Source organism: Pseudopodoces humilis, chromosome 1 (assembly GCF_049639895.1).
Source record: "Pseudopodoces humilis isolate 2021_Gansu_Grassland_sample_001 chromosome 1, ASM4963989v1, whole genome shotgun sequence".
In the NCBI taxonomy this organism is placed as follows: Eukaryota; Metazoa; Chordata; class Aves; order Passeriformes; family Paridae; genus Pseudopodoces; species Pseudopodoces humilis.
The window spans coordinates 19,548,654-19,562,081 of NC_142200.1; the positions used below are offsets into that span (position 1 = coordinate 19,548,654).

Below are 13,428 nucleotides of genomic sequence, written 5' to 3' on the forward strand. Positions count from 1 at the left end.
AGATTGGCAGTTCCTAGGATGACATTCCCCTTTTCTCAAACACTGTGGGGGGTAAGCCAATGATCTGTGCATGAGAAAATAGGCCAATGGGCATTGCAGTGAAGATAAAAAGAAAAAAAAAAAAAAAAAAGAAAAAAATTAATTAAAAAAAATAAGTTCCCCGACATCTCCACCGACTCAAAGAAGTTAATATTAAGTTGGACTATGGACTACAATGTAGTGTGTTCTCCCTGCTCATTGACTGTGATGGCCAACCAACAGTGTATTTTGGTATGACAGTAAGGCCCTAAAAGTTAACAACACATGAGATCTAATTTAGAGAAAGCATTTGTATGCCAATTTAAACATTAGTAGGAGGTATTTACTATGCATAGCCATCACTAAGATTTAAGTCTGCTACTTGCAGATTTAAGAACCTATGTACACTGACTACATTCTATCATGTCACATCATGACAGCCTTGAAAACGTTGAAAATAAAGCTGGATAAACGTATTTTGAGTAGAGGACATGACTTGATTGCAGGATAATTTTGACAGGCAAAAGGAGCAACCTAGCATTAAAATATGTTTGGCAATCCAATTTCAGCCAAGAAGTTTGTTCTCCTTCTGCTACTGGTGGGACTTTCTGTTAGTGATCAAGGAAACAAGAATGCAGTCTGAATGCAGTAAGATAAAGGAAAGCAGCTTAGACAAATGGATATGTGAGAAACAGGATCAGAGAACAGGCTTGGAGAAGTGGCCCAAGTAGATTTAGGAAGATCTAAGTTGCCCAGTCTCTGAATGACTTTTAGAGATCCCAATCTGAAAGACAATACTCAAGAGCTGAGGAAAATCATTAAGCTTCCCACGGCAAATCTCAGAAAAGGATCCTATACAATAGATGGTACAGGAAACTTTTGTCAGAGGTATTCTAAGTGTAGGAAATATTCTATAGTTTTTGTGAGTCTCTTTCTAAAAAAGGGATTTTTTCCAAATATCAGTGATCTGGGAATTGACATATTTCTTTGTTAAAAACACACACACAGAGCATAAACAGGACATGAAAATCTTGATGAGACTCTGTGTTTCTTCCTAAGACACAAAATCAGCTTGAGTCAAGTGTCTAGAACAGGGTAAGAGTTTCCCAAAACAGGTATTTTCCAATAACAAGAAGGCAGAGGTAGGAGAAGCAACCTATGGCTTCTACAAATATTTCTCACATTTGTTCAGTTCCAGATGAAAAAGTTGTCAGGTGCTGTGGAGATACAGACCTACCACACCAACGGTTTATATATAATATGGAACTTGATAGGGCCCAGGACCTCTTCTGAATGGCAGAAGTAAAATGATAAAAACTTGCTTTTTTAAGAGTGAAATTTTCACAAAAAGTGACAGAAAACATTATCATCAACACCCAGGTCTCTCCTGACTGTAATAACAATGTTGATTGCTTTGGAACATGGTGAAGAAAACCTGGGGAATAGGAAGTTTTAACTGCAGTAAGATAAAGGGATGGAGAAAAATTCCCTATAATTGCTTTTTATCTTCTCTACTGTAATTTTATATAGAATTGTTTTAGAAAAAAAAGTTCTTAGAACTGGTGGAGGTTTCAGAATAGATTTTTAAATTTAAGCTATTTGTCTGTATCTTAAGTATGTCAAAATTAATAACATTAGAAAGGTAGAAGACTTACTTCAAAGAAAGTGGCAAATATTTTATTTCCTTGCACAGGAAATAAAGACAGAACTAAAAGCAAGTTCCCTTGCATTCCTCCTCAGGTTTATCCCATACAAAATTATAAAGAGTTTTGATGAAGGCTTTGATCTGTAGCAGTGCTAAACAGATTCCCTAAAAACAAGTTTCTGAATCCACTGAAAGAGATGATGAACCAAAAAAGTATCAGAAGCTCTGAGGGCCATGCCACTGCCGATTTCATGTTGCTACAAAATTTGCCACTTGAAAACAAACGCTTAACAAATATGAACTGCTGTATCGAAACCTCAAATATCCATAACAAAACACTCCACTGTAACTCTATCAGTTTTAAAAAGCCAGAAAATGACCAGCTAAGTGAAGGAACCACCTTTTCTCCTGTCAGCTCTTTCCAAAACATGGTAAGTTGCTTACTTATTTGTTGTCTCCAAAGTATCCATGGTATTTTAAAGTCATGGTCTCAATGCAAGGGTACAAATCTATGATTTCATTTAAATTCCGGATAACATTCAGTAAAAATTTAAAAATTCTACTATTTTTCATTTCCTACAATTTAAAATGAAGATACATTTTTTCCCAAACTGTATTGCACTTCCTAGTTCCTCATCAGTTTAATCACATTTTCCATGATTTTCAGTGATATAGTCACAAAATTTCACTATTCTAGCTAATGGTGTTGCTCATTTCAATAAAGTTATTTGATTAGGAATAAATTGTCAAAATCTAAGTAAAAGGGAGATAATCCTGTCTATCTTTATTTTTTCAAATCAACTTCATTTTTATCAGCCTTAATTGACTCTGTTTTCTCAAAGAAATCTCTACCTCATAGTCACATTTTGACTGAAAATTAGTGACAGATATGCAGGAAATCTTTTAAATTGTACCTTTGTTTCTTAATGAAAAAACATCCAGAAGTTGGAAAAAATTCACACTATTTTTCAGTTTTAAAACATCAACTGTTTCCTTCTCAGATATGATCTAATTCTTTTAATCCCAACTTAAATTATTCCTTTCTGGCACAGTGGGGTCTCCATTTTGTAAAAGTACTTTATATACCTGACTAATGAAGGACTGAGACATTCATGAGTCATTCCCATGTTCATTGTGGGAAGAGGCACAGTGACCTGTAAACTCTGAAGTGGTATTATTATCATAGAACCATAGAATGGTTTGGGATGGAATGGACCTTAAAACTCATCTAATCCAACACCCCTGCCATGGGCAGGAACATCTTCAACTTGACTGGGTTGCTCAGAACACCAGTCCATCACCTCTCTCACCAACCTGTCCCAGCATTTTGCCTCCCACATGGTAAAAACCTTCTCTCATATCTACAATAAACCAACCTTCCCTTCAGTTGAAAACCATATTCCCCTCTTCCTATTGCAGCAGGCCCTGCTAAAAATGTTTTCCCTTATCTTCCTTGGACCCCTTTAGGTACTGGAAGGCTTCTCTAAGTTCTTCCCAGAGTCTTCTCTTGGGATTACTCAGCCTGGAGAATTGTCTCAGCCTTTCCTCATAGGAGAGGTGCTCTGATTCTTCTGATCATCTTGGTGGCCTCCTCTGGACTCACTCCAAGGTCTGTGTCCTTCCAGTGCTGAGGACCCCAGAGCTGGATGCAGCACTGCAGGTGGGGCCACACAAGTGGAACAGAAGGAGGTGTAGTGTAAGTTCCTTTTGTGCATATTTAATGGTACAACACTAAACCAGTCAGGATCCACCACCATTAATAGCACCAGTAGACTGCTGTATGGTTGTCCCAATTATTCAACTCCATGTGCAGTCCCAGCTTTTCCCTGCAATCTTAATCTTTATCAAAAAATGTAACAAGATTTCTACAGGGGACACACTAAAATATGTTTCTAACTCATTACAGACTTGATGCTTTGAATACATCTCATTTTCCAAAGCCATGTTTTTTCACTTGGGTCAACAAACCACCAACAGTCACCAAGTATCTATAGCTTTGTCAAGGAACATTTTCTATTGAACTTGACATTCTATGGTTACAAAATACAGAATAGGCCTCCTAAGAAATACTGTAATTCAGACCTTCTACACTAACACTGGAAAATGAAGGATAAAAAATAATATTAAGGTTTCACTAGGTGTGTCAATCTATTGGTAAATGCTGTAGCATACAAAAAAAAAAATACTGTTTATATTGAAAGTACCTATTTTGACAGTATCTGCATTCAATACACCAGGGCTTTTAACCTTACAGTTAGTACTAAAATATAAAGAAAAATACCACGGCTGTTCTTTCTTCACAATGTCTATAGTTGAGAAAAAGTTGAATATATTCATTGTTTTTCCTGCCTTCATAATTTCTAAAACATCTATTTCAAAATCAGCAGAAACAAACATTACATACAGCAACTTGAGCCACTGTCCTTATTCATGGAAAAAAATACAATTAGTTGATTAGCTAGGGAAATTCCTGTCCCTTTCCTCCTTAACACATGTACATGGTAAATCTAGATAATAACATAACCTTATTACTGTGACCTCCTTCACATATTTGTTTTTTTTATTTTAAGTGACTCTAGTATTTGACATGGCTCCAACATAGATGATATTGCAGACATCAGTTGTTGGAATGACTGTGGGAATAAATACTGTTAGCATGCATCAATTACTTGCAAGATTTTACAGAAATGCCACATTCTTCAAGAAGAAAATTTCCTTTTTTCATCTGCTTTTTGTATTCAACAGCTACCTCTTTATTTTACAAACTGCTGGTACCTCACAGCTTTTGAACTTTCACAGCCTTTTAACTGTGAAAATCTCTGATGGTGTAAGCCAAAAGAAAGCTGTACCCTCTAACAGACTGGGGCACCGGTAGATGGCCCACCTCAAATCTTTGGTAGTGGGCAGGTGACATATGTCCAAAATGGTAACAACAGCACATGGCTTACAACTGCTGTGTTAACCATATGTGCAAGTCAAATCTGAGCCTTGACTCTTGTATCAGGGAGAAAAAATTGCATTTTATTATAGAAAAAGCCATTCTCTGTATACATTAGCTAAAAGTATACGAATGTTAAAGAATTTCTTTACTCCATCTCATACAGGAACGTATTTGCCAAGCATTACAGAGCAAATTGCTTTTGAATTTTAGTTCTTTAGAGTACAGCAGAAATTTTGATGGAAGAACAATTTACACTAGCTCATGTAGTTTTCTCAAATCTGTTATTTAAAAAAAATTACACTAATTTGGTAAAATATTGGAATATACCCAGGATTATTCCCAAATTCACATTTATACTACCATTTTAAACCTTGCTAAAATAAAAGACTAAAATATTTACTGTATGTGTAATATTATCAAGACAAACAGCATGTCAGTGACATGCATAACATTTAACAATATTTCAACATTATACTGAATACAATATGTGAACTATATTTTAGGAAAACCTACAAACCAGTTTAGAAAATACTTTATATTAGTGGATAACTCTATGACATTGCTGGCATATTCCCAAACGTTTCAGATAGACATATTTTCTCAGTATTTACTGGTATCTAATTGTATTGTCATTGACAATCACAGCTGAACTACCATGCCAAAAAAAAATTACAACCTAAAGTGTTGAGAGCATACATATCAGTGATACAGAGTGGAAAAATCATTATGATCACTTTATGCCACTTCTACAAGAATACAAATGAATCTTATCAAAGAAACACCTATGACACAGATGACATTTAACTTTTTAAAGCTGTGCACATATATTGCAAAAGCAAAAGGAAAGGCAGGGGCATGCTCACAAAAGCTGCAGACAGAGAGGAATATCATGCATACTGGTCACAACAACTCACACGTTATTAGTAAGCTATTTGAAAAACAGTTAAGCCTTTTATGCCAAGCATTGCTTTCATTTTAATAACAGTAATTCCCCTTGCCTTCAGTAGGAATTACACCTGTGTAAATGAGAGCAAATGTAGGGCAGGAAATAAGTCTACCATAAAAGAAAAGAACTTTAAACAGAAAAAAGGCTCTAACCACTTTGTCCTCCTGGAGTTCATATCCACGAAAGCAAGAAAGAAAGAACAAGGGGAAAAAAAACAAAAAAACACAAATAAGGAAAGAGTCACTTCCATTTTGAAAGCAAGTACTAGAATTTTTTAGTAAGATAAACAAATAAATATCAAAGGAAGTAATATATATCTTTCTTATTTTCCCTAGTGGTGAAGAAGATATACTGAAAAATAAGTAATTTTAATAGTTTTCATGATCCTTCCAAGAGTAAAATTTAGACTATCTTGCAATAAAATTTTATAAAAAATGCTCAAAGGGAATTATTTTCATAAAAATAATTTGGGAGTCAGCCTGAATTATCTTCACAAAAGAAAATGGGTCATCTACAAAAGAATGAAGCGTTTAGCTCATACCTTGGACCCCAGTACTGCAACTGATTAGCATTCATCAATCCTTTGCACTTGAAAAGAGTTCAGTGAAATTTAGAATGTTTGTTTACTACAGACAAACAGAAGGTCTTCAAATGGCAAAATTTCATGTTAGCCATTCAAGAAATCTTAAAAATCCTGGAGTTATAAAGCACAAGGAGACAGTTGGTCACAAGCATTTACTGCATGTCATTCCAGGTCTATAACACACCTACTTTCTTTTTCATACACATCAATATTAAATACAAACATTTCTATAGATTATTTCCTTTAAATAAATTGTCTTTTTAGCTGTCTAAAATTGTAAATGGAATAATACTTTAGAAAAAATATTCAAAACATTTTCAGTCAAAAATATTCTCTATTTTAATGAATGAAGAATGATGATTTTTATCTGGTATTTTAATTTCACATGCCAATACAGAGACTAAATTTAGGCACTTGGTTAAGCATTGGCTGCACTGGGAATACAACAGCTTACCAAAAAGGGGTGACAATTAATTTTACAGATTCGTTGTTCTGATTCCTGTATGACATAACTTTATAACAAGTAACTCTTATAGAAGGCTTAGGCTCCCTCCAATCCTAAAGTTACAAATAGGAGGGAACACAACAGAGGCCGAACAAGACATTCAGGCAATAAAACACACAATATACAAGGAGAAGCTGAGGGAGATAGGCTTGTTTAGTCTAAAGAGGGCTTGGATAGGGAAGGATGTGAGAAGATGGGAAGTACTTGCATCCCTCAGCTATTTGAGGTTTAGCTATAGGAAACACAAAGACAGAATTTTCTTGAAGACGCACAGGTAATAAACAAAATGCAACAATTAAGGGATTGTTTTGCATGTAAGGAAAAAAGAAAATCACAAGAGCTTTTAATCACTGAAAGAGGTTGTCCAGTGCAGTTAGGGATTCTCTCTCCTAGGAGGTTTTTACAATTCAGTTGAACAAGTTGAACAAAAACCTCATCTGACTTTGAAGTTAATCCTGCATGGAGATTGGTCTGGGAAAACCTCCATGGGTCCATCTGACCCAATTTATTCTATGATTCTATGTTCAGTGGCAAAAGATTAAAGTATTTTAAAGATACTATGGGTTTTAGTGGTATTCTCAGTTTTACAAATAGTAAATAGCATGGAAAGCTATCTAAATCACTGGACATCCAAGCATTGTCACTCTGTGTGCAGAGACATATTTTCTCCTCAGTACCAAGTGGTCTCATACTTTCTTAGCATGGTTTCCTGTTCCACTGCAATAAGAAAGTAGTGTTCAGAGAAATTTTGTACAGAAACATCTAGAGCCTTAATTTCTCATCCTTACCTCTGAAGAAATACACTCTACTATCCAAGAGGATTGTACTCCATAAGCATAATTCAAAATCCTGTCATTCATACTTTGATCATAACAATAACCAATACTTGATTCACACAATCAACCTATTTTGAATAATGTCCAGGATGAAGAATCTCTTTCCAGAAACAAGCTACAAAATATAAGATATGTGAAGTTCAAGACAGGCAGTCACACTTTACCAAACACCTGAGACTGCTTCCAGCCTCTCAGCTTCCTGTTCACACATTGCCAAATATTCTTGAGTTCATAGCAACACACTGCAAGCAATGACATGACTGAGGAAAGACAGCCTAGTCAGGCTTTTCAATAGCAAGGACATTAGAGAAATCATTCAATTCAGTTTTCAACGGACAGTGGTATTTGTCCTGTTCAACATGAAAATGCAGGTATATTTTAACAGTGGTGTAAGAAGAAAGGCCTTATCTCCATAAATATTCAGACACACAGAAATGTTAGCAAAATTAGTGGAATTCCATCCTATGCTCAAAATAAAATTAGAATGAGTCAGTATTTATTCCTTATCCTTTTTTAAAAAGGTCAGTCTGGAAATCTGGCTCTGACTGCATGAGCCAAAGCTACTCTTCAAGACTGTATTTTTCTCACTTCAATTGCATAAAATTATAAATCTGGGTAAAATTGTGAGTTCTTCATTGTATCAGGATCATAACAACTTCTAAGGTTTATTAAAGCTTAAAAGCAGTGAAGAGTTCAAACATGTAGCCTCTTGAAATTGAGACCATCATTTGCTCTTTACTGAGATCAGAAGAGCCATCAAATGTAGTTTCAAATAAATAAAATTAATAACAGAAATAGTTTGTACAGTTGTCATTTGAAGGGACTGATCATATCAAATAGCTTGTATTAAATTCACAATCAAGTTTTTTAACTGTAAAGAGAATCTAAATATTCAATACAGAAATGCTGATTCCGAATATCAGTTCTGCTAGGTATTAGTTTTCAAATAAAGTTTACAGACTAGAAAGGAGCAATATCTCCTGGTTCAAAATGGTTGTTGTGCAAGGTTTTTACTCTTAGCATTAAATGCAACAGCTTGAAGAAGTGTTTTGCTGAAGGGTTATGCTGGGACAGCACTACTTCTCTACAGCCCCAGCAGAAGAAGGGAGAGTAGCTCAGCCAGGGCCAGGAGAAGGCAGAAAGGGTGGCATGAGGCAGGTCATGGTGCCACCTGCACACCTGTGTCCCACAGCATGCACCCAAGGAGAGCCCAAGGATAGGGCCCAGGTCCCCAGCAAGGTGATGAGGTAGAGCTGAGGCAATCCAGGAAGCCAAGCCTATGCATTAGGCTCAGCAAGGGAACCATCCAGGCAACTGCATGGCTGAGGCAGGGACCAAGGCTGAGCACTGAGCAGCTCCCAGCCAAAGGACTGGAGCTTATTGCAGATCATCCTCACACAGCTCTTTCCCCAAGGCTGATCCCAGGTTAAAACTGCACCACATCAGAGGAGCCAAACTCCACCAGGAAAGGAGTGGGGAAAGCTGCTAAGGACCATTAAACACACTAGCTGAACTGTAGTCCTGGTAAGTTCAGGTATAACTTTCAAAAGAATAAAGAAGTTGATCACCTCAGATAAAATGGTTGGGGGGCGGGGGGGGGGATAATTTCTAAATGATCATCATTTAGATATGTCTTAACTATCATAGATGTTGCTATGGCATTAACATTGTTCCAATATAATCAGGACCAGATTTAAGATTGGAAGTCTTCAACGTATATGATAACACAAATTCTATTCTATTGATGTGGAGACTGAAATTCATTCTAATGAGAAGTGTAACTTTTACACTCTCCAATTGCTAATGTACAACTTCTGAACAAGAAGTGGAATGTCTTTGGAATAATTTACCACTGACTTTCTTATTTTTCAAAGATACCTTTTCCTCCAGAGAGATGAATACAGTTGCAGGTTACCAGTTTGTACAGGTGTTACATGGATCAAACTAAAAATAAAAACCATGCAAACTGTTTAGAGGAATCCTTCCTCATTTTTGCAGTGTTATGCATCATTTGTAGAGAAATCCAAAGCCAAACCACAGCTCCTAAAGACCAACTTACTAGTATGCAATAACCAATCATGAAGTTTATTGCAAATCCTAGTGACTTAAAAACCTGATTGTGACAGACAAATTCTTTAGTACTTGCTAATTCTCAACAGAATTAAATGGTTCATGCATTACCAAAAGTATACTACAATTTTGTGTTGCAACTCCATACAGATGATCACACTGCAAGCCCTTCACTTAGAATAATTCAGCAAATGGAATTTGATGTTTTTTTCAAAATCAAACAGCCCCAGGGAAATAATCAGAATGCAAATCTTGCACTGAACCAGGGGAACAGAGAGAAGTTCCCTACTTACACCTTACATGTTTCCCATGTTGATGTTGGGTCCTATAAAACAACAGAAAATCTCTTTTGTTCTTCAAAGACAAAGAAAGATGTTTCAGTGGCTCCAAGTGATAGTAAGTTGCCAAATACCCTGAAAGAAGGTATTCAGCATGCATTAAGTTAACTTTTCAGACAAGCATTTTTTTCTTTTCTGTACAAGTGAAAGGTTGGTTTAGTGAACTGGCATTCTGAGGTGCTAAAATTTATACTCACTGCACACAATGTTGTATCAATCTGGAGGCTGCATTTTTCCAACATTTTAGCATTCAGATTTCTCACCTGCATAAACCTCATTCTGCTGTCTACTGACTCATTTGATGTGCATTTCCCTATATAAACTAGCATATAATTTTTAAAAAGAACAGGAATATATTTTATATATCAGTGGTACTCTCATTATTAAGAACAATTACTGCTTGCTCTCACATGATTTATTATTTAATTTTTAATCAATCTGAAACTGTTCATAAACATAAAAGGTGACTGTTCAAGGTTTTTTATTCCCTTGAAATTTAAGCCCCCATTTAGCTAAATGCACCATTCACCAAGATAATAAATTGTACAAAAGCAAAAGTGCCACCATTATCATTTTTATTTGTTTGAGCTAGAAGGAACTCCCACATAATGATAATTTTTGTATTGCTTGAACTGAATGCTAATGTCTATATATTTAAGGCACTTTAATGAAACTGAAAAAGGAATAAACCATCCAAACATTTTGAGAATCCTAATCTAATGCTCTGACAACAGTCAAAACAGTCAAAACATTTCCACTCCCTGCTCCTACTCATGGCCATGAACCTTGTAAGCAGTAGTCAGCCTTGAGACCTTTGAAAGAGGAGCATTCTTTGCAATTCTCCATCATCTGAGGTGCATGCTGCTAATAATGGTCTGTACTAAACAATTTAGGAGTAAAATCTGGAATAAAAGGCAGGAGTTTAACTTGAAACTTGATATTATGAAGATCTCAAACAGATCCACCAAAGAACATTTCCAACAGTGTAACTAGCACTTTATATAAGATCCAAAGCAGACATAGATATAGATATAAAGTGTAAAAAAAGTCTGCAAAGACCAAAAAAAAAGCAAATTTAAAATAGGAAGTTATTAGAAGTCATCCTTAAAGAAACTGAAGTTGTATTCAGAAAAGAAGAGAGATAAGAATGAATTTTGGTAGACCAAAATAGTTTTAATAAAATAATCAGTGTAGGCATAAAGCAGGGCATAAACAGGAGACTTCCACAGTCCTTCTCTGAATTAGATATTTTTTGTTCATATTCACAGTGATTAGGAAGGTATTTACTCTAGAATATTCTTTTATGCAGAATAAGCTAGAGGATATACTTTCAACTGATGTTTCAGAAAGAGAAGCTATAAAGTGAGTCAACAAAAAAAAATCAATAATTTCTTTTAATGAAATGATAGTTTGTGTAAATTCACAGTCCAGTCTAAAAATTCTTAACTGTAACACAGTCTTTCATTGAAAAGAAGTATAAAAGTTGGCAAAAATACCAAGATATTTTTAAGGAATTTCAACATTATATCAATTGAAGAATAGACAAATAAGTCTACCATCCACATTGGACAGATTTTTAGAAACTTAAATACACAATAAAATTAGCAAGCATATGAATAAATTATGATAAAATGCAGAGAAGTCAGAATGGCTTTAGTTGAGGGAGTTCACTTCTGTTACATGTATTAGAATTCTTTCAGGTAGTCAGAGAAAGTGAGAAAACGGGATGTATTCCTACTGCTCAATTGGGATTACAGGCTTTTAAAGAATCTCAGCTTCTATGGAATAGGAATAAATTCATCCATGAGAAAACTTAATTAATGAAAGGACAAGAAAAAAACACAGGAACAAATGGTCAGGGCTTTTTTAAGGGAAAGTGTTCACCAGCAAAGCCTCACAGGAGATCAGTCTAGAGATACTCTGTTCACCATACTAATAAATTATCTAGAATAAAAATGAATGAGGTGCAGGAAAGCTTCACACTAAATTAGCAAAAGTAATAGAAAAAAATGCCAGCTGAGAAGTGTTGCAGAATAGTCTCAGACTGAATGGAGAAGTCGACTTAGAAAGACAGATTTAGGTTAGACAGTAAGAAAAGCTATCTGTGGTGAGCATGGTGAAGCAGTGGAATTACCTAAGACTCTGTGGAAGAATCTCATTGGAAATCTATCAAGAGAAGTCAGACATATATCTGTCAAGTTCAGATAATCCATCTCAAGCAGAATCTAAATGGTGTATCAGAATGTTTCATTACAAAGTGAAGCATTCTTCCTAATGCTACCTTTCTAAGGATGTATGCATAATGACTCAAATACCTGTACAAATTGGCTTTTATAATCAGATGGAATTAAGACAGAAATTATTATCTCTCTCTTATTACCTGAACATGACTTAGTTATAAAAAAACCCAGATAAAATAAGTAAAAATACTTAAGGTAACATTTTTAAATTACCTCATTGAAAACCAAGGCATTTGGGACATTTACATAATCTCAGTTACTATTACATTTTTATACTTTTTGTTATTTTATACTTTGTTATTCAAAAACTTCAGTCTATTATTTAAACCTACTTTTCAGTCTTAGGCAAAGAAATACATAACATGGATACTATTGTCTCCTACCTTATTAAAGATAATATTTACCAATTGCATGGTATTTGCAATGAGCATATTACTAGAAAAATTGACTTATGGAAATAAATTATATTAAAAAATACATAAACATTAGAATAATAAAATATTGTACTGTTTAAATATGTATTTTCACAAAAGACTAGCATAATACTTCTTGAATATTGCCATATGTCTTCTACAAGTAGCTGTCAGAATCTGACAAAGATCTGAAAAAAAAAAGATCTTATCAGATCTGAACATTTTATCTAAAATGTTGAGTAAAATTATCTCAGAAGAGTTTTCTGTGATTACATCAGTTGTGCTGAATTTTTTACTCTATCATTCAGCATTTTTAGGAATTCAGATTTCTGGTTTACCACTTGTTATACAATAAACACCAGCATACACAGAACAATATGCTAGTGCACTTAATTATTTTTCAGAAACAAGTTAACATTCGCTTGTGTATGCACATACAAATATTCATAATATGTTTGGATATGTATAATAGATAATAAATATTTAAAAGCACAATATTATATTATATATAATGTTCAAACACTAATTCCACAATAATCTTGTATAGAAGAGCCTAGGCAAGCAGGAAAAAATCAAATCCTTACTCTACTTTGTAATAAGCAAAGTCTCAATATTAGAATCACTAGATTACTAGCTGTACTTCTGTTTCTCAAATAGACTCATCCTCCAGCCAAAGAAATGTACTTGCATGAGTTTGTTAGTCAAAAAATGGTATGTATTAACTTAAAAGCCATAATCACAAATTCATATGCAACTGGAAATTACATGAAATGAGGACAGATATCTTAAAATCCCCTGAAGTAGATATCGTCTCCTTAAAGGAAATCTGTTTCAGTAGTTGTGTGATTTGGATTCATAAGCAATGAATAAGAGACACGGAGTTTAGGAGAAAC

The 13,428-nt window shown here is 34.7% G+C and overlaps 1 protein-coding gene across 22 annotated transcripts in view; it reads right to left on the reverse strand.

The window, feature by feature from the left end:
- RIMS2 (regulating synaptic membrane exocytosis 2) overlaps positions 1 to 13,428 on the reverse strand; it is a 446,037-nt gene that overhangs the window by 347,905 nt on the left and 84,704 nt on the right. The window lies entirely within an intron of this gene.